The sequence below is a fragment of the Lycorma delicatula genome, chromosome 1 (assembly GCF_047948215.1).
Source record: "Lycorma delicatula isolate Av1 chromosome 1, ASM4794821v1, whole genome shotgun sequence".
NCBI lineage: Eukaryota > Metazoa > Arthropoda > Insecta > Hemiptera > Fulgoridae > Lycorma > Lycorma delicatula.
This window is the reverse complement of record NC_134455.1, coordinates 331236336-331259857: the sequence shown is the minus strand read 5'-3', so window position 1 is coordinate 331259857 and position 23522 is coordinate 331236336. Positions and strand designations below refer to the sequence as shown.

Here is a 23522-nt window from a genome sequence, read left to right as displayed (position 1 = left end):
ATCTCTTACCAAAAAGTTAAAAAAAAAAAAAATAACAGCCGTTTTTGAAAAAAAATTCAAAAATCAATTTTAACTCTTTAAACTTGTAATTTTGAAAAATCTAGATGTTAGCTTTTAGATATTCATATGAAAATTAGACGTATCAAAAATCAAGTTGATACCTTAATTTATTACCAAGAAATTATAAAAAAGTAAATTTCATTGTTATTACATTTTAAACATAAACACTCTGAATTTCAAAAAATTATTTCTTAGTGTGCTCTTCCTAAGAAGAACGTGCATTAATTAAAATTTTCAATAATTTATCTTTAGTAGTTTTTACTGGCCGTTAATGATGAATCAATCGATTAGGTACAGTCAATGTTTTACAGATACAGATATTATTTATATGGTAAATGAAAATTGTTTTCCAAAATAATAATAATAATAAATAAATAAATAATTTTTAGTTAAATATATTACAAAAATTAATTTTTATTGAATAATTTAATAATTATTTGACCTCTTGAAAAAAAGATTTATTAATTTAAAAATATAATTTTATTTTCCTTCTCTTGAAATAAAGTAATAAAAACAATTTGTTATGTACATCTGGAACTCGGCTAACAAGATGAGTCAACAGTTGTATAGTTAAGAACGAAGATGACTGATTGTACACGGAAGGGAACGAATGTAACAAACAACCCAGCCGACTCGTTCTAGTTAGTCATCGCTGGATATACAACGAAGTACGTGTAGTTAAATAAGGTACGTTTATTGATATATATATATATATTTCATAATTTCAACTCTTCTATTTTCTTTTGTTTGTTAATATTTAAAGTTTTTTTTTATTGTAACAGTAAGATGTACACTTTTTTGTCTGTATTTCATGATGTGTATGTTGTGCGTGTTTATGTGTGTGTGTGTGTGTGTGTGTGTGTGTGTTGTAGAATAAATAAACATTATTGTAATAACAGTTTTCAATTTTTTTAATACAGTATATTTATAAAGACATAACACATAAACACATAATCTGTTACTAATTCTGTTAAAAAATTTGGGTGTATTTTCTAGCAAATTTATATATTTTACCGACCGACCTTATTTCATGGATATTCCCAGTAATTTATTTAAACATTTTTTTTTCTTTTTTTAATTAAAATAATTTTATATTATCAATCATTTATTAAATAATACTAATTAAAAAACTATATTTTAAAACCCCTGACTTTTTTTTATCTCAGAATGTTACAGGACAAAGTGGTTTAATTTATTTTGCTTGCCTGGTATTGTAGTTTTAAAGCAGTGATCTCCACACACCGGAGATATGTGTGGCGTACCCCTAAGACGAAAATGATAAGTTGTATCCCATATAACATAATGTGTGTGTGTGTGTGCGCGCGCGCGCGCGTGTCCATGCGTGCGTGATAGAGATAGATAGATAGATAGAGAGAGAGAGAGAGAGAGTACGTGTGTGTGTGAGTGAGTTTGAGTGTGTGTGTGGGTGTGTGTGTGCGCGCGCGCGTCCACTTGTGTATATAGTCAAAAATCAAATTATTTATACTACTTATTTGTCCCCAAGTATTACTTTGCATACCCCCCGGAACTGAGTACGCGTACTCCACTTTCGAGACCACTGCTCTAAAGCTGTGCTGAAGAAGGAAATTATGGTAATAAGTCAAAAAATGTGGTATGGGTTATTTCACATTTCTTTACGTTTCATCACCCAGGAACCCCAGAAAACCTAATTAACTGTTGTGGGGAGGGGGGTAATGTTCATACGTATATAAGTGCGTCTGTTGGCGCGTCGGAAGCTTAATAATTTTTGAATGGATAAATAGAGTTTGATGAAATTTTGTATAGAGATTCGTATGTTAGAGAATTTATTGGTAGAAGTTTTGGATCAACACCTCCGATGTGGTTAGGGTAGGCGGGGGCGGGGTTGAGGGTTCATTTTTCAAAATTTTGTAAACATAATGACACGCTTTATAATAATTTCAGTACTTACGTGAGCGCAAGTATTTGTAAAATATATGCCATATTTTAAAACTTTGCCGCAAAAATCGAAAAAAAAAAAATTTTATTTATCGCATATTTTTACTTTCCCGTCTAGATAGCTTTAGAATGGAAAGTATTATAATCGTTCTAATTTCGGCATATGCGGTTTTCACCGGATCTTAACGTTTTGACACCTAACGAACCCGAAAAACCGAATAGAAATTTTTACGGATGTTGATGTACATGTGTTAGGTGTCGGCCGCTAAATAACCTTATATTTACAGAACTACTGGACCGATTTTGACCAAACTTGGTCAGATTAATTCTATATATGGGGGATTTATGCCGTTGCATTTTCAACTTAAAACGTCAAAGAGGTGGGGCTATAGAGAAAGATCACCCTCAGTATTTCGAGATATCGCCTAATTATGGTCATATTTTTCTTAGGAGCGTTTGTTTACGATTAAAAAATTAAAACGATTTGGGAAATCGCATCTTACCTCAAAAAATGTTATTGTAGTCGTACGCTATGTTCTGACGCCATAGGTGAGCGGCAGAATTAAATAAACGAATAATATTTAAAGTTTTGTAATTAAATATATTTAAAAATTTACTTGTTCTGGCCGGGCGAATTCGATCACCCGGTTGATACGGTGTCTGGTGCGTAAAGCCTCACGGCTACGCCGACTGTACAAGCTAAATTTGTTGTAAGTCGTGAAATTATATTAGTTGGTACCGCCATATCCGCGCGAATTAAATACGCTATGGGCACGCGGTTTCGTTAGAACAATTAAATTAAATAAACGAAGAAATATTATATTTTAATAAAAAGATAAATATATTTTAATTAAATGTAATTAACAAGCTATATATCCACCTTACCGGCAAATAAGTGTTAAATCTTCGAGATCTTTCGGTCTTTTTTGTAACCATCATCAGGAGTTAAAAAAAATTTATCTCCGGTCCCGGAGATAAAAAAAAATTGGAATAACCAATTTTTATTTAAATTTATACTACTGAATGATACAATTTAATTTTGATAGATACGATCATCACGAGTTCTATTTCACAGTACGAGAAGAATGATTTATTTATAAAATTCTTTACTACTTGATGCTTTAATGTTCCACTTAAATTTCCTCGTAACCGGTAGACTATCAAGATACGAGTATTATTTATTAAGATTTATCAAAGCCTTCGTTGTATTAATCTTTTATTTTTAAGATACTTTTTACGGTTATATGTAGAACTTTTTTCAAAAATTTGATTTACAATACGGTAAATTCGTATTACGTCTTTGTTTTACGTATAAATATGCCCGGTTACGCGTATATTCACACGCACGTACACAACGAGCGCGCACATTAACAGAAAATATATATTACTTTGATACTGTATTCAAACTTTTTTATGCATAGCTTAGTTGTTATATAAAATCAAATAAATTATTTTTTTAAATTTATATTTTAAAAAATATAATGGAAGTATTTCATCACGTACATATACGATTCGGGATAAAATATTAATCCGGTGATTAAAAAAAAAAATGAATAAATATTAATAAAAAAATTATCTGTAAATCTCATTTATCTATTATTATTTTTTTGTGTGATTTATTGACTGTACTCTGCATACAAATGGCTTATAATTTAATCTACATATGAAAACTTATTTTTTTTAAAGCTATTTTGATCGCGTAATCGAAAAATTGTGTGTGTAATTGATATTTCATGCAAAGGAATTGTATTAAAAAAAAAAAAAAACATGAAATAAAAAAAACAAAAAATTGCATATATTTCCTGGGGTTTAATTTAATTTTATTTTACTAATGTGTACGTTGCAACCTATTTAACTAGTGAACAATAAGCAATCCCCCCACGGTAAAATGAGACGAGGATATCTATGATATGTAAATGAAGTATAGTCTGGTACAGACTCAGGCCGACCGTTACTAAGACGTGCGGTTAATTGAATCTTACCACCGAAGTACGGTTGACACAATTCCTGACCGGCCGTTTGGTCTTTCGTTCGTACCTGTCTGGACGAAGAAGAGCTGAAGACCCCTTCTGCCCCTACTGTCGGGAGTTAGACACGCCGGAACACGTGATATTCCAGTGCCCGCGGTATGACGAGGAACGCCGCGACTGTACTGCCGTAACTGGGCATCTCGAGATGGGGGACCATCGTTGGAACGATGTTACGAAGTTCGACACTGTGACGGATTTTATAATATCGTGAAGCGAGAAAGGGTTAGCGACGGCTACGTACAAAGCTGCCCTTTGCTCGTTCTTACACGGGTAGGCGGTGGTGATGAAGGGCAGGCACTCTCGTCCCCTGAGCTAAAAGACTGAATCCCGGCGGGGCAGTCCCTTTGAGGGTGTCCCTGTTAGAGGCAAAGCGCAAAGGTCCAAGTCCTGGTTGCTGGATGATGATGGCCGGGAACGGCATAGCCGGGCCTGGCGTTTCCCTCATCTGGCGGATAGAGGCAAATGCATCTCCCGGAACCGTGTTCGTCCTTAATCGGGGGTGTGGTTTTGGGAGGCAGGGTTAAAAAAACTACCAAAGTACACCGGTATCCAATTTTTAGTATAAAATCCGTATTAAAGTAATAAACGTTTATAGGATTCGTACGTCAGGGTCTTCGACTTCAAAAAACAACTGATTTACGACAACTAGTTAACCTCTAGGTCAGTCCGGCGGGCAGGGTTTATTTGAATTTTATTTATTTATGAGTAGAGAAATCATATATATTTTGAATAAATATATTTCATTCGAGAATAACTGAAAAAGCAGACAACAAAGTTGTTCTACTTTGCTGTATGTTCCTTCCATGTCAGTCATTCATCTACGATACCGATGAAGAAAATCTGTTGTACCAAATCCAGATCTACAAGCAATGCAGTGAAATGATTTAAGTGACGACTGATGAGATCAATCCCATAGAAAACAATAACGATCTATCCAAGGCACTATCAGTGCAAGATTTTGATTCATTAATCTCTCCGGTGGTATTTCTATTTTTATGAAAACCAAATTGGCTATCTGGTAATAGTTAATCGCCCTCAAAGTTTTCGACTGTTCCGATTGCTACTCTTTCAAAACTTTTAGAAAATGATGATAAAATTGATTCAGAGTCATAGTTGTTAAATTCGAAAAGAGAATCTTTATTTTTAAAAACTGGAATAATTTTACTATATTTGAAATAATCTGGAAAAACTCCTGTTTTAAATGAATATTTTTATTAACAAGGTGATAGGACTTAAGCCTAATTTGTAATCCAATTTCTTTCTCGTCGTGTCAATTATCAATTTTTTTTGCATCTCTCTCTGGTATTCTACTTTTCTTACATTTGCAATCTTCTTTTTTGTTTAGATCCTACAAAGATAACAAAATTTTATTGCAATACACTGATCTCTTCAGTTTTCATTAACTACAGTGAAATTTTAGCATTAATGAAACTTTTTTCTACTAAATGTTTAAAAAAATATATATATTTTTTTTTTTTTTTTAGTAAAAATATTTTATTGTATCTGAATCAAAAGAATAGTATTTATACTGGTCTGTAAATTAAAAGAATAATTTTGGAGCTGAAACACAAGTTTTTACCATAGATTCCTTGATCCATCCAGGCAAACACTGAGCATTTCATTTTTTTATCTGTAGAGACATATATAATGTATAAAACCTACCGATCAGAATAAAAGGTCCCCCGACGGGGAGTCTTATTCTTTAAGACTTTGGGGGTTGGCGTCCCCACGGGCCTAGCCTCTGCAGCTATTCTTCCCACTATACAGTGAGCTGCAGAACACTTTACATTATACACATATACTACACCAAGAACACTACATAAATTACCACATACACACTCACACAATTACACAACAACATCCTACACTGATATTTCTTACATTAACACTCGGTGGTGTTGCGACATCTTACGAAATGCAACCGTAACCCAAGGTGGGAACAAATCGTGCCGATGGGTGAATGGCTCTACGTAGTGAGTTTTGAACGATGTCCTCTGGGCACCAGGGCGAACCCAGTTGTACTTAGCTCTAGCTCCAGTACGCGTGCGCTCTGCTGGAGTGGTCCATTTTTCGCCGGTACTCGTGGGACCAAAATTTCTGATCCTATATTAAATCCCAAGATCCATGGTCCGTGGTCCATCTGAAAAAACCACCAAATTAAGTCTTGCGAAGAGACCTCGGTCAGCTTTGTCTGACGAGGATAAAAGTCGTACTGAAGAGAACTTCTTAGAATCGAAATACAAAAATATTAGATTCGTTGTTCTCAGAAATAGTCAGGAAGGTGGCTCCCTTCAAAAGGTTTCACCGTTCTTAATAAACAAAACCATAACAGGTGCAAGTGGCTCCCCGAAGAATATCAGGAAATTACGCGACGGATCGATTCTGGTTGAAACATTCAACGATGAACAGAGTCGATCTATCTTACGTCTCCGTAATATGGGTGGTATAAATATAAGTGCAGAATGCCACAAAACGTTAAATACGAGCCGGGGTGTAATTTTTTGTAGAGACCTTCTAGATATAGATATCTCTGAAATAGTTGATGAGCTTTGCCACCAAGATGTTGTTGAAGTAAAACGTATAATGAAACGGCAGAACGGAACAGAAGAACCGACACCGTCTCTTATATTAACATTCAATCTCCCTGTTCCACCAGAGAAGATTAAAGTGGGTTACCTCTCGGTTCGGGTACGACCATTCATACCCAACCCACGGCGATGTTTCAGATGCCAAGGTTTTGGTCATACTACAACATCTTGTACAAAAACTGAGATCTGTGCTCGATGTGCTAAAGAAGGTCACAATGACACTAACTGCGAAGAAAGTGAAAAATGCGCAAACTGCAGTGGTCCACATACAGCCCGCTCCCGAGATTGCCCAACCTTTAAAGAAGAAAAGGCAATTCTCAAAATCTCTACGGAGCAAAAACTATCTTTTCCGGCTGCACGTAGAGAATATAAAAAGATAAACAATTCACGGAACCTGGTTAAACCAGACGTATCTTTTGCCACCGTTACATCTAAACAAATTCCTACAAATGTTAATAATCAGCAGTGCGGATCCTGCAATGAGCTTAAAAAACTTGTTCAGATGCTATCTGATCAAGTAGCTTCACTTACAGCCACTATCTCAGAGCTGACAAAAATGAATAAAAAGTCCTCCGTCGCATCTAGTGAATCAAACAGTATGATACATACGAAAGTTCCGATTCCCAAAGTCGTACCTCCACGAATAGCGACTATCACAGCTGGCAGTAAGCCACCTAATAAGCTCCCCATAAAGGGAACCCACATAACTATCTCCTCTGGGATGTCAACTACAGCATCCCATTCAAATAAATCTCCTCCACCATCACCTCATATACTGGAGGATGTGGTTGAAGAACCACCCGACCCTAGGGCATCGGAGTTCTTTAAAATAAAAAATACAAAGAATAAAAACCGAATCACGTACAACTAACTTTTATATAATTTCCGAAATTTATTTTTTTATTTATTTTTTACACTTATGAACATTATTCAGTGGAATGTTAGGCGTATTCGGTCCCGCATTGCAGATATTAGAGTCCTAGCGGACACACATGATCCACTAATCATGTGTTTCCAAGAAACTCACCTTCTACAACATGACCGAATTACACTTAGAGGATACTTCTGCGAGAGATACGACTGCCTAGTAGACAGTAGGGAGAGTGGTGGAGTAGCGATTTTCATGAAGAATGGGGTGTCAGCTACAAGAATTCAACTAACCACTGTTATCCCTGCTATTGCAGTAGAGGTCTCTATTCCCTTCAAATTGCATATCTGCAATCTGTATCTCTCACCGAACACTAAGTCTCCACCCACTTGGAGACTTCAATGCCCATCATATTTCCTGGGGCTCAACCTTCTGCTCCACTCGAGGAAATATGATAAACAGATTGAGACAAGATTTTGCCTACTGAATAATGGATCACACACATCCATGACCTTATCAACTGGTACTGTATCTAACCTTGATCTTTCCATATGCTCACCGAATGTGCTCCCTCATTTTAATTGGTCGGTTTGTGATGACTTTCACGGCAGTGATCATAGACCAATTATTATTAGTTTCGGTGTAGACTGCGAGATTAAAAGAAGGCCACGGAGATGGATTGTTGAAAAGGCAGATTGGAACGGATACCATAAAGCATTCCAATCTCAGTATGACGATGGAGCGAACATCCTCGACCAGTATTCTTCTTTTACGTCCATGATACTTGAGAATGCCAACAGATATATCCCACAAACATCGGGTAATCCTAGACGTCCTTTCGTTCCATGGTGGAACGATGATTGCAAAAATGCTATTAGGAATCGACGGCAGGCACTACGTAAATTTAATCGTAGGCCTACAACAGAACATCTAAATTTATACCGCAGGGCTAGAGCGGTGTGCCGTCGAGTATTCTTGGACGCTAAGAGGAATTCATGGACGAAATACGTGAGCACTATCTCACGCACTACTTCCACGTCTACTGTATGGAAGAAAATTCGTGCAATCTTCGGATCACCAAAACAATCTATTCTTGGTCTTATTGATGAAGGAGAACTCCTTTCATCATCCTCGGATGTGGCAAATAGTCTAGCAAAATCTTTCCGCTCGGTGTCTCTCACCTCATCATATAATAACGATTTTCAACGGTACAAGATACAAATAGAAGTATTATCGTTAAACATTGGTGATTCGGTTGGTGAATTAAACACTCCATTCGTATTTAAAGAATTGTTACATGCACTTAAAAATTCACGGGACACTTCCCCTGGACCGGACAACATTCGCCTTTCTATGCTTTCACACCTTCCTAATTCGGCACTACAACAACTTTTGAATATTTTCAACGGTTTATTCTCCGAACAAGTCTTCCCACCCGGCTGGTCAGAAGCATTTATTATACCAGTACTAAAACCTGGTAAAGACCAGACGAACCCCTCAAGCTATCGCCCTATTTCATTAACAAGCGTTTTGTGTAAAATAATGGAGAGAATGTTAAACCGCAGACTTACATGGTACTTGGAGAAACATGGCTTTCTATCTCCAGAACAATGTGGTTTTCGACAAGGACGATCTTCTATTGACCATTTAGTGTCACTGGAAACAGCCATACAAAACGCTTTCCTAAATCGGCAGCACCTCGTCGCTATCTTCTTCGATATAAAAAAGGCGTATGACACAGCCTGGCGACGTGGTATTCTTAACACTCTCAAAAAATGGGGAATCAAGGGCAATATGCTTGCTTTTATCCGGGGATTCTTAAATCACCGAACGGCTCGTGTTCGTGTGGATGATTCGCTCTCAGATAGTGTCATCTTGGAGAATGGAGTGCCCCAAGGTAGTGTATTAAGTGCCACCTTATTTTCTGTAGCCATAAACGATATTACCAAATGTGTTCAGGCTCCTGTCTCATGCTCTCTATTTGCTGACGACTTTGCTATCTACATTGCAAGCCGTTCGGCACCTACAGCAGAGAGACTACTGCAGAACACTATATCTCACCTTGAAGCTTGGTCCAGGATTACTGGTTTCACATTTTCATCCGAAAAAACAAAATGTGTAGTTTTTTCTCGGCTACGAAACCCTTCTATTCCGCAAATTTTTCTGAACGGTGAGACTATTACTATCTCTACTTACGTCAAGTTTTTAGGTTTATTTTTTGATAGCCGTCTTACTTGGGTCAAACATTTAAAAGAATTGAAAACAAAATGTTCCAAAATTCTAGATATGATGCGAGTCCTTACTAACACCAACTGGGGGAGCCGATAGATCATGTATGATACGTTTTTACTATTCCTTTGTTCGCTCCCGTTTAGATTATGGTTGTGTGGCCTACTCTTCAGCTCGTCAAACCGTGCTTAAAATGCTGGATAGTGTACATCATGCTTTCCTTCGGCTTGCCACAGGCGCGTTTAGATCAAGTCCTGTCGCAAGCTTACTTGTAGACTGTGGTGAACCATCACTTTGGGATAGACGAGACCAGCTCTTATTATCTTATTTTGCTCGTCTCAGAGGACAGCCAAATCACCCGGTTCTTGAGTCAGTCTTTAGAAATCCTAATCTAGGAAAGTATGAGGATTATCCACGTCGTACTGCACCTGTAGGTGTCCGTACCTGGCGTCTGCTGCAGCATATAAATGTTGACACACCGTCATTCTTTCCTATGTACCCTTGCTCATATCCTCCATGGAGAATAAACCTCATAAATTTTAATTTTGACCTGACTACATACAATAAACAATCAACACCATCTATTGTCTTTCAGCAGATGTTTCAGTGTGTTCTCTCCAAGATGAAACCAGACGCGGTTGTATACACTGATGGATCTAAACAAAACGATACAGTTGGGTGTGCTTTTGTTTTCAATGAGAGAACTTATATGTTTGGTCTCCCCGGTATTACGAGTGTGTTCACCGCTGAACTATACGCTATAAATAAGGCTCTAAACATCATTAACCCTAAATATAGAAAAATTCTTATTTGCAGTGACTCGTGTAGTGCTCTCCATGCCTTAAAAAATTTTTATTCTAAACATCCTATCGTCATTGAAATTTATAACGCAATCGCTGAGTTGAATAATCGCAACACAGAATTAAGTTTTTGCTGGGTCCCTAGTTCTAGGGATGGGTGTAAATTCTATTTACTTTGATCTTATATTAGTTTTTACCTTTGATATTAGTTGTAAGTTTTATTCATCTTTTAGAATAGTTTTAAAACATTTAATTTTCTATATAAAAAAAGGATCCAGGCGATGATAACGCACAAGCGTTTTTCGCCCTCAAAAAAAAAAAAAAAAAAAAAAAGAATAAAAGGTTTATAAATTCAAGTCCATTATATACTCAAATTATAATTCTACGTACATTTCTCTCTAACTTTAAAAACTAATAGCAATAATGTAAACCGATGCGAGGATGAGAATAGCCATCCCAGTCTCTAAAGATTGATTGAAAGAATGGCTAAAATTGGTGTGAAATTGTTCAACTTGTGTTATTAATAAAATAATATGAATCGTATCAAAATGTTACAAAGTAATGACAATAGCAAAATTACTACATAGTTCTGGTTGTTGACTCCAGGAAGATATATCTTTAGATAATTAGAAATAATGGAAATGAAATTCATAAGAACCTTTAGTAATGTTATTCCATCTGATCGAATGAGAAGTTATCACATGTAACCAGATTTTCAAAGAACACATACACTTTATCAGCATCTCAGTGAAATTAAGATAAGCAATGTACTGCATATATTCCAAAGTGACTGCCACAAAACGCTATTAGATTAAATTATTAGGTAGAAGTAGTTTTAGAAGATAGAACCGGTCGACAGACCTTACATAACATGAAAATGTTGTAGCCTACTTTTTCCTTTTACTTTCCCATCTAGATAGCACTATAGCTCTAGAACGGAAAGTATTGAAATCGGTTTAATTTGGGCATGATTTTCACCAGATCTTGACATTTTGAAATCTTTTCTTGAGCATAAAATGCTTCCATATTATCATCACCCAGATAAATTTGTAGAGCAGTCTCAGTACTTTGAGATTTTGGCTAAGTAAAGTCATATTTTTCTTAACCGCATTTTTTAACAATTAAAAAATAACACTTTTCGCAAAACAAAAATTTTTGCAAAATCGCACCCCCACTCCAAAAAATGCTGTTGTAGTCGTCTGTTATGCTGTGACGTCACAGGCGAGTGGGAGAATTAAATAAATGAATAATATTTTAAGTGTAAAAAAGTAAGTCTTGTTGAGCTCAATCACCAGTGCGATGAAGTTGGTAGCTGGTGCGTTAAACCTCGTGGCTACACCAGCTGCCGACCGTACAATATACAACCAAGATCTGTTGTACTTAAGTTGTGAAATTACATTACTTTATTTAGTGCTGACTGACGCCGTTAGTACCGCCACATTCACACGAATTAAATACGGTATGGGTGCACACTTTAGTTGGAATCATTGAATTAAATAAATGAATAAAATATTATGTTAAAATAAAATGATAAATATTTTTAATTAAATTGTGTGTGTAAGCCGTGCATCAGAAACAACCCACAGTTGTAGAACTTAAGTCCTACAATTGTATTGTAAGCTTTTTTTAAGTTCTAATTTTTTAACGTTTTTCTGTAAAGTAAATTATGAGAAACTATTACATTAAAAAATGTTTGAATTATGTAACAGAGCTGGGAGTTCTTTTTTTACTTGCTTTTCTTTAACTCGATGCTTTATTCATGTTTGTCCTCAAATTTGTATCTTTAATTTAACATACTTCCTGACATGGCCTATTGATGAAATTTTGCACAGTTACTAAGTTCAGATGACAGTACAATAATTCATCATTACTTTAGCAAACATCCTCTGTACAGGGGTAAATTAAGGGTACGGGGTGTAAAAAATTGCAAAACAGCTACGTAGGGTTTTTGGGGGTTTACAAATGACAAATCCAATAGCTGTTTGACATAAAAAAATGACAGAAAATTGGTATGGGAGTTTTTGTGGTTTTGAATTTAACATTTCATCATCACTCATGTGTGTTTGTATATGTGTATGTGTGTGTGTGTGTGTGCGCGCGCGCGCGCGTGCGCATATATATATATATATATATACAGATGATTTTTGGTGTGCAGTATGTTGAGATACAGATCCTGATGATTCATTAAGCTTTGCATGATTCACTTGGCTTCGTACCATTCACACAGCTCCTGGGGTTTACTCGGCTCCGTAGTTAATTAAACTACAAACCTACTAATTAAACTCATGCGATGTATGATAATAATTTCATTAAAGTATGACTAAAAAAAATAAAGCAAGTTTTTAAAAAAATTTTTTAATATTATTTGTCATTTTTCAGAGTTTTATCAATTATTCAGAAATTTTATTTCTTCAGATTGACATGTATAGAATCACATATTGGTTTGTTATACGTAGATCAAATTGATGTTGTAATGTCTTATTGGTTCAACAGAGGATATTAAGAGAATATACATTAAAATTCTTATAAATATTTACGCTTTACAAATATTTTACAAAATAAGTTAATTATATATCATAAACAAAAATTTTGATTTTATTATGAACTTATTAATTACTATGAAAATTAATTCAAAATTAGGAAATAATTATGATGGTGAGATTATAATTACAAAATCAATCATTATTGATTTAAATATCCTTATAATATAAATAAATAATTAAAAGAAATTATTCTTATATAAAATTGTTTTTCACCATCCAGTTTTCCAGCTTCTCTCTCTCTCTCACTCACTCTCTCTCTCTCTCTCTCTCTCTCTCTCTCTCTCTCTCTCTCTCTCTCTCTCTCTCTCTCTGCGTGTGTGTGTGTGTGTGCGCGCGCGCGTGCGCGTGTGTGTGCGTGCGTGTGTATGTGTGTGCGTGCGTGCGTGCGTGCGTGTGCATGCGCATGTGTATGCAACTGCAATTGGTGCTTCTGACTTTCCAAGCTGCAGATGTAGTAAATGTATCGGTAAACATGTAGTCTGGAAAAAAGTCAGTCGACCACTTCTGAGATGTGTGGTTAATTGAAACCCAACTACCAAAGAACACAAGCATTCACAATCTAGCATTCAAATCCATATCAAAGGAACTTCCTTTACAAGGACTTGAACCTTAGAACTCTCAACTTTGAAAATCAGCTGACTTTGTGATGACAAGTTTAACTAGACTAACCCGGTTGCTTTGTATGAAGTTAATGAACTTCATTCTGTTTACAAATGGAAACTAGCTTTTATAATAACCTTATCTTATACTCACAATTAACTTAGAAAATAGATTATCGCACATAACCGCAAACAAAACACTGTTACACTTAATGTCACATAATACAATGCCCAAGTTATACACTAGTCACACCACCTATTTATCTTCAGCAATATTTATATCCCCTGGCCAAAGGTTTGTCATGATATAAAAACAGCCGAACTAGCTCCATGATCATTAAAGTATAATGGTTTCAAAACAACACTTATTATCTCGACTGTTATTTTATTTTCCAGAATTCTCTTAATTTTGAACTGTCTCCTCTATTCTAAATATTATTTTTTATTGTTTATATTTTTCTCTCTTACACTACTTGGCTATTTATATTCTTCCTTCATTCTCTCTCTCTTTTTCTTTATTTTTCTTAAACATTGTATTTCTAGAAACTTCTCTCCTTGTTAACAGTATTAAAATAAGTTAATAATTTATTTATATTAAGATAAGTCTTTAAAGTTATGTATTTTCAATTCTTTATATTTATTAATTAAACACTGATGCTTATTGTATAAAGATTAATCTTTTTTATTGCACTTTTTTATAATTTGCAGTTTGAGGGATAAAATTCAAGTACATAATTTTTAATTTTATGACAAGGGATTGTTATTTTATCATGGTTTGTTAATTGTGAGCGTTGTTTATATTATTATTTTTTTTTTGCTTTAGGTATGTGTTGACTGATAGGATTGTTAATCAATCTTTTGGTTCAAAGCAACTAAAGTTGACCTGTTTGAGTTCATTTTCAAATGATAGTTCATTTGAAGTTAATCCGCCAAAAGTGGATAATGAATCGTTAATTGAAATCCTCTATTTCATAAAATAGAATTTAACAGCATATTATACGACACCATTTATAAATTAATATTTATAAATATTAATTTATAAACAGAAGGGAAACGCACATATATTTGTATCCGTGAGCATTAGCACATTGTTGAACGTATGCATGCACATACACACACACACACACACACACACACACACACACACACACACACACACACACACACACACACAAACACACATGCAGTACATACTTACATGTGTGTGAGTGTGGCCAATCCTCCATTCCTCCCACTGGTGTATACCAATCCATTCCCACCCTACGCATTGACTTGTGTGTTTACACTTTCTTAAATCTGAACACTTATATATATATATTTTTTCTTTTCACATATTTTCTTTTTAACTGATGTTCAATTGCTACTCAACTTTGATAATTTTATATATGACTGATTTTGATAAATCTTTTTTCTGTAGAAGAAATTTTCTATGTTGAAGCATCTTCAATCTGTATTATTATATGTCTACATTTTTCGCCTACGCATGTGTTTTATATAAAAATTTGTATTATGAAGTCCTTTTGAAGGCCAAGAATAATTTAAATTAAATGAAAATTAATTACTTTAGGTTAAAGTTCAATTTTTATTTGCTGATGATATCTTTAATAATGTTTATTTTATTTCCTAACTGCTGTCGGTTAACATGTTTGTTGAATGCTCTAATTCGGTACATTTGGGTGACTTATTTTTTCACATTTTTTAAAGTTAATACATTTTTTTACCTGGGATACTTATTTTACATTTATTTTTAATATTATTCATTACTTCTTAAAATATACACTTTTTATTTGGTTGCTAAAAGTTATTGTTTTTATCACATTTTATATATGTATATTCTTTTTAAGTATAATAATTTATTTTACTTATTTGTAATTTCTAAGTATAGTACAGCCCAGCTCCGCTATAACTTAACTTGATATACCGCGGATACAGATGTAACGCGGATTTTAACTTATCCCCCAAAAAATAAAATAGGATGAAGAACTAACTTGTTTCTATGTAAGTACACATTATACTGTATTAGCCTTTTCCATTAAACCGTTATTGCTTGATTTTTTGCCTATTTTTTTTAACTGTTTCTCTTTGTGATTTAAAATTTACTTCTCAAAATAACGTAAGTTATTTTGTCACGTAAGTCCCCCGATAATCATGTTATAGCGAGGTTACACTGTATTCATGCCAATTTTTATTAGAATCTTAAATTCATTCATTTATGACACTTTCTTTTGAATATGTTATGTATTTATGTTTGAACGAATAGTTATTTATTAATCGACACCCACATAGAATCTAATATTAATTTGTTAGATCAGCTGGAGTTATTTGATTCAAGTCCTGCTTCGGTTTGATATTTTCTATCCATCACACTTTCCATTGTTTTTATTTTCAAGAAAAAGTATATAAAAAAAAAGCTTTGTAAAATATAATTACATAAAACTGCCTTTTTTGTCAAATTTTTACTCATTTAACGATGATAGATGTTTATTGGTACCTGATTGGTATGTTTATTGTACCTGATTAAGATTATTGAGTTTAAGTCCTTGTTTATAGTAGTTAATAACTCAACAAAATTAAAGAATTTTTTAGAGAAGTAGACTTAAGAGTTCTGAAATTATTTAGTCAAAAGAATTTGCCTTTGAAAATGTAGGACTGGGAAAGATGATAAGATTTTACATTAATATTTTTCAAAAAAGTAGGACATGAGATAAGATGAAATTGATATATTAGATGAGATTAGAAGGCCTGGATTTACCTGTTAAGATTATTGTGCAACCATCAGATAGAATATGAATTCAGTCCACTACCAACCTCTCTACCAGATAGCACCAAGAAGCACCAGAAGGTTTTACAAGTTCCAACTTTCTCATTATGAACCTTACAGGGTCTGACCAAAAATACATCCACAAAACCAAAAATTGGGATTAGGAAAAGGCAATTTTTCCTCCTAGAAACTACAATGCAAGACTAACAGTTTTCCCCAGAAGTTAGTTGAAAGTGCACAGGTATCCATCTGATTATAATCCCTTAGGTCAAGGCATTATTATTCACATTGGGAGTAATTTGTTATTTATCATAATTTTGTATTTATCAGTTTTTAAAGTTAATTGTGAGAAAAGTTTACTTTTTTCCAGAAATGAAAGGTTACCTAAGAATAAATGAAGGATTTTTAAAATAACCTCACTCATCCCCTTAGTTGTCTAATGTGTAGATGCATTTAAATGAACTGTTCAACCAGATCCCTACAAGATCATATTCATGATAGTAAAGACATGATAATCATGTTACAAGATCGTATTTTTAAATCTATTTAATTGTTTTTGTAAAAAATTTAATTTATATGCGATTGTCTTGAACAACTTATGCAATCCTCACTTGAAAAGTATAATTGGAATATTTTGGTTAGATTATTTGTAAATATTTGCTGAAGTAGTACCTTCAGTATAATTATTTCCATCAAACTAAATGAAAAAAGCATTGCTATAAACTGCTATGAGACATCTCTGAATTAGAATTTATTTTTACTTGTATCTTGCACGTTAAAAATTTGCATATGGACTTGGCTTGAGGTCAAAGATAGTGAATCTTTTTTTAAATTTTTTTATGTTTATGCTAGAGGTTAATGTTAATATTGGTTAAATTTATCCAGCAATATTTATAAATTATTGCTCTCCTCTTGTAACCTTTGCAAAAAATTAGTGGAAAAATCTTAAGTCCCTTTTTTGTCTCTATAAAGTCATGTAATTTTTTATTTTATTTAATACTGTATGTTTTCATGATGAATAACTGAATGACCCTACTATATTTTGTTACTGGAAGGAGGTTCTGGCTTATAAACATCTGATGATAATAATTTTACACTTTCGTTACTATTTATTTTTATAATAACATAAAAATATTGTAGAGAAGAAGGCTGGAGATTTGATTGAAAACTCATAACATAATTCAGATGTTTTACACAAATGGAAAAGCTATTTGTTGATAAATTATTAATGAAAACTTAAAACTTTTGGTAAAAGATTTGTTTCTTCAATGAAGAGTTATTATCATGTCAGTTAAGTTTTTTTTTGCTTTTCATTATCCTAGAATTTCATTTAAATTGGTTTAATATTTTTTGATGTGATGTTATTAAAATTGAGATCTGGAATGACTGTGTATATGGATGGTTTTAAAAGTAGCTTTTTTTTCAACTTTAGTTTGTGAACAATCTAGTGTGTTTTTGTTAAATTGATAAAATATGAAAAGCATTCATAATTAATTTTTTTGAGCATATTACTGAACATTTATGTAAGTACAACTCATTTAAGTAAGAAATAGTAGCATGAATTATTTATGCAGTTATTTTTATGGTTATTGATTATTGTGTAGTGAGTGTTTTTAATATAGATAGTTTTTACTTTTATTTCTAATAATAATAATCTAAAATCTTGGTAGAAAGAAAAAGGAATTTAGTTTACGTAAGTAATGCAGTTTACTTTTCTTTAATATTTAATAAAGATAAAATTATTTTAATAAAAAAAAAGTTATGTATTTATGAAATTCTTATTTATCTAAATTTGTTGAAATGTTTTTAAAATGTTTTATTATTGATGCTAAATTATATATAATCTGTTTTTTCTTGTTTTACTTTGTAGGCTTGTCAATCAAACTCCACACAATATTATTACATCATCTACTATTCCAAGCAGTTGGGGATCTTTTGGACGTTCTAGAAATCTTATGTCGCCAGCTACACCATCTGCTTTGGATGCTAGATTGGGCACCAGTCAACAATCTGTTATTGATGGTGAAAATGAAGCTAAACCGATTGTTCCTGAATTATGCCTTGATTATTTGTCGTCTGAAAACCAAACACTCTCTTGGTTAGTTTGAAAAATATTACCTTTCTCTCACTCTCTCACTCTCTCTCTCTCTCTCTCTCTCTCTCTCTCTCTCTCTCTCTCTCTTTATATATATATATATATATATAATTATTTTTTGTAAATAAACTGTATATGAAGAGAGTGAACATGCATGCACACACATACAGAGTTGTACATTGTAAGTGATATATTTTTATGACCAGATTTTTTTCAGCATTTCTTTGGTTATTATCATTTTTATCCTTATTTTACACCCTTCAATTTTCTATAATAGTATTCCCTGAGATGTAATGGAACTGTCAGGTCATTATGGATCCAGTTTACCATCTTAACCAGATGGAAAAGAACTTTGTTTTTACATGACTGCCCAAAAAGGAGTGTAATATATTGAGGGTGTATGTATGTATGTATGTATGTATGTTCCACCATATTAGTTCAATGGCTGAACCAGTTTAGATATATGACTGACTCCCTGTTGGAATCTTTACATTATTGGGAGTGTCATAGGTTATATTAAATATATATATAGTAGTTTCTTTTGGAGGGGATGAAAAATGTTTTCACGTTATCGTCACCCAGATTTGTAATAGTGGAGATTTGTCTGTGAAGCACAAACTGAATGATTCAAATCAATCGAATGGATAATATTACAAAAATAATAGAATTAAATTTATGTTAAAATAAATAAATTAAAAAAATTCTGTTTAATAATAATGGGCTTCCTGTGGAAACTGCGCGTGAGGCTAAAGTGGTGAGATGATGTGATCACCTTGTGTGAGGGTATCAATCTGCCGGTAACAAATGAGGTGCTGTTTTTGGTGGTGCAATGGAATTATAATATCTCTGCAAACAGTCGTCTGATTTTCAAAATTCAAACAGGGTATTTGTTAGGTTAAAGGCTAACTTTTGTACGCATCAGGTACCCTCTCAATCTAACAGATTTTGGTTATTGGGAGATGTTATATCTTCTAATTTTCAAAATTCAAACTGGGTATTTGCTAGTATAATACAAAATCATGATGGAACTAAATCAAAACAAAAATTAACTAATGTACACTGATAAATCAAGTGGCTAATGCTACACCAAGACCAACTTGAACCCGGTAAGCTCCCACAAACAGTCTTTGTAGAGTTTGATGATAGTATGATTAGAGGTAATGCTGCCAGCATTGGATTGAGGATCAAGCTCGCTATTGATGAATTTTATGTTTTAGGGAGACAGGGCAAAGTGAAACAGCGAATGCAGTCACTAATATTGTGCTGGGTTCTGACTGTGCATGAACTATAAGGGACTGAACTAGATAGAACTGAATATTTGAGCACTCACATTTTTGCCAAGGGCAGGCCAAAGTAGCATTGTGTTGCATGAGACGGTTGGAGAGATTAGCTTGTTTGAATTCCTTGTATGATCCGCATGATAAAAAGTCACAAGAGACTTTTTATCATCAAATAAATAGATTGTAATGTTTACAGTTTCCTCATTTGGCTCCATACATTAATTACATTATATCCATAAATTTTTGAATTGTAAATTTTTCTCAATGATCACTAAAAAGTATTAAATAATAAAAATAATTATAAAAATTAAAATAACGTGACTGCCAAAAAATAAAAAATAATAAATTGAACTAAAATAATAGGATGTTTATGTCCATACTAAGGTATGGACATAAAGGACTTAAAATCATTATGCAGTATTTAATTAAGTAAAATAATTGGTGACCAGTCAACTTTCAGACAGCTTTAATTTATTTAAATATATTTTTCTTGTAGAAATAGCAGAGATTTACGGTTGTCTAATGGTTACGTTCTCATCAGGTCTTGCTTGCATTGATTAAAATATTTTATCCGATGAAAATATTTAATGCAGTTGGGGAGCTCATTAATATATAGAATAATTACTATTCAGAGCCCCCCAACTGAGTTCTGTGAGAGACTTTTTATCATGTGGATCATACAGCAATTTTCTGGGATTCAAATGGCTAAACTCTCCAATCATCTCACGCGATTCAGTGCTGTAGGCGTGACCCTTGGCAAAGATGTGAGTCTCAGATTTACGATAGCTCTATCTAGGGTAGTTCCTTGTAGTTTATGCCCGCTTAGATTCCAGCACAATATTAATGGCAGCATACACCGTTTCACTTTGTCCTGTTTCCCTAAAGCATCAAATTCGACAATAGTGGACTTGATCTTCAATCCGATCTTGACAGCATTATCTCTAATTATACTGTCATCAAACTCTACAAAGATTGTTTGCGGAAGCTCACCAGGCTCAAGCTGATCTTGGTGTAGCACAGGTCACTTAATTTTTCTGAGTATATCAGTTAATTATTTTTCTGGTTTGATTCCTTCGTGATTCTGTATTATACTAGCAAATATCCAGTTTGATTTTTGAAAATCGGAAGATCGGTTGCAAAGATATAACATTTCCTAATAACCGTGATCTGTTAGATCAAGAGTGTACCTGAGGCGTGCAAAAGTTAGCCTTCGACCTACTAACTTTTTATTTATTTATCTAGTAGTTGTGCTTATAAGTTGTATCATTGTATATTTGTTGCAGACTTATTTTCGTGTATCAGATAAACAAACTACAAAGTATAAGAAATAGAACCATTCAACAGGGTTCTAGCCTCAATGATTTTTAGTAAAGTGGAAAAAGCATTATGATAATAAAATATTACAAAATTGAAGAGTATAGCTATTTAAGAAAATTGATTCAAAGAATCATTCATGAGTGTAATAGTATGTCGGTATTTCTGTACATTTTAAGGATTGCAAGTAATGGATCAAGTTTGATTAGCGTCAGATTTTTTCATAGTATCATATGAAAAAATTATTTCAATTCCTATAGTACATGTATTATAATGTAAATAATTTATTTCTAGATTAACAATTATGTTTAGGAATTCATGCAGTTAAAGTAAAAATTCAAGTTTGTGCTTATTTAGTTGTTTTATTATTGTCTTTTTGTAGTTTCTATGAAGGAGAGGCAAGTGCTGCTAGCCGTGTATTTCTCAGCTGTGATATATTGTATCAGAAATTTCTCTGTTACGTTGTGACTTCTAGAAATAAGCTAATATATGTAAAAATTTCATGGACAAATCAAAGATTTCCTGAAGTAATACTTGGATCTGTATCATCATTACCTGCAAAAGATGCTGCTTATCTACCTGTAAGTATAAATGCATTTTTGAATAATGATAATTTTATGATAATTGTTATTATTTGTTGTTAGTTTTGTTGTATTATTTGTTTCTTCGACTTAATAAAATAATTTATTATAATATGTGTTTTTAAACTTAAGAATATATTTATATTTTTTTAATTATTTGCGTTTAAAAGAGTATTAGTGCTTTGGTCATTAGAACTAAGAGCATGCGATAAACTGTGCTCAGACTTCTTAACTTTGATGGTCTACAAGAACCGATTCATTGAACTGGTACATCATCTTACTTCAAAACTTTCAATTTTAACAGGTTGAGTGCTACACCGTATTTTGGTTAAATTTATTTCTCAACTTTTTTTGATTATAAATAGTACAAAAAACACAATAATAATACTTTACATATTTCTGATTAATTGTTACTTTAAATGGTTGTGAACAATGCCCTTGATTATCCCATGTGAGATGATTGAATTTCAGTTTCGAATATTATGTGAGAATTAATGCATTGAAAAAGATTGAAAAGCTTTATTTGAAGACAAGATCTGTTGACAGGGAAGAATGTATGTCTGCTCCTTGATCAAACTTATTTGAAAATTACAAAATTCATGATGCCACTATCGGACTTCTTGTGCATGCTTTTCATTTTAAGGCCACAAGAAACTTTAAGTTCTTGATCCCTTTTGCACATAAAGAAATTAGTAATGGATTTAGTTGTTGTATGCAAAAGGATAGAACACTCATTGTTGAAGTGTTTACAATAGGTGAAGGGTCCTTGATGATTAGTCACTGTATCTACTGAGCAATTTCTAAATTAAATGTCATCTATCAATTAATTATAATTAATTTTTATATTTATTTATTTTTTTTCATTCAGTTCTATAAATGCTGCGAGATGTTAGCTATTACTTTTCTTTTGTCTCTACAAATGGTAGATTCTGGATGGATTAACATTAATGTAGGATTTAACCCTCCACTTGAATGCGGGAACTTTTAGATCGTAGTTGTTCTTCTATCCAATCACACAAGGTATAATCTATAATTGTTACTGGATGTAAGAAAAGAATAAAAATATGTTAAAATTATCCTTTGTTTCTTATAAACACATGTTTGTCAAGGATGTATAAGTTTTCTGAGCAGAATAATAATGAAGATGGATTTATATTGGATATTAAAAACTGTGTTTATGTTATATTAAAAACCATTCATTGAGTTTTCAATAATGATACTTTTTAACGTACAAAATACAGGAGATGTCTTTAGATCAGTGCTTAGTGCCAAAGTAGTTGATAAAAATAGTATTCTTGTAATTTATATTTGGTAACATTTATTTTTACTTAACAGTTATTGCTAACAACAGTACCTGAACTTCAGTGAATACTTTTGTATTGTTTTTCTCTTTTAGGATTTTTGTTAAAATAAATTTATTCTGTTTATTACTGAAGTTACAACATTTATTTTTCAGTTTCTAAGTGTCTTAAAATTCTAAAAAATATTTTTCCTAGAGAGGCAGCGCTTCAAACAATAGGGAAGTGGTGTGGTGCACGAAATGCTCCTGGGACACAAGATTTTTCTCCTGCACAAGAATGGCAGCTATTAGTTTCTATTTTGTTAGGTAAAAATATATGAATCACTTAATAAATAAAATTACACTTTACTCTTTTTAACACATCCACAACGGCTGCCAAAATGCATAGGCATTTTATTTGCTGTAGGTATTTACATGTATACTTACAAAAATCTGGAAATTTTCTTTTTACTTTTTTAGTTTATATTTGATGATATATACACAAAACAAGCATAATATCAAAGAAATAAAACTCCAATTATATGTTTACTTTATTATAACTATACACAAAAATTTTA

At 32.9% G+C, this 23522-nt stretch overlaps 1 pseudogene; it reads left to right on the top strand.

The window, feature by feature from the left end:
• The first annotated feature begins 524 nt into the window (after positions 1–524).
• Positions 525–23522, top strand: part of LOC142334256 (prolyl endopeptidase-like) — a 61024-nt pseudogene continuing 38026 nt past the window's right edge.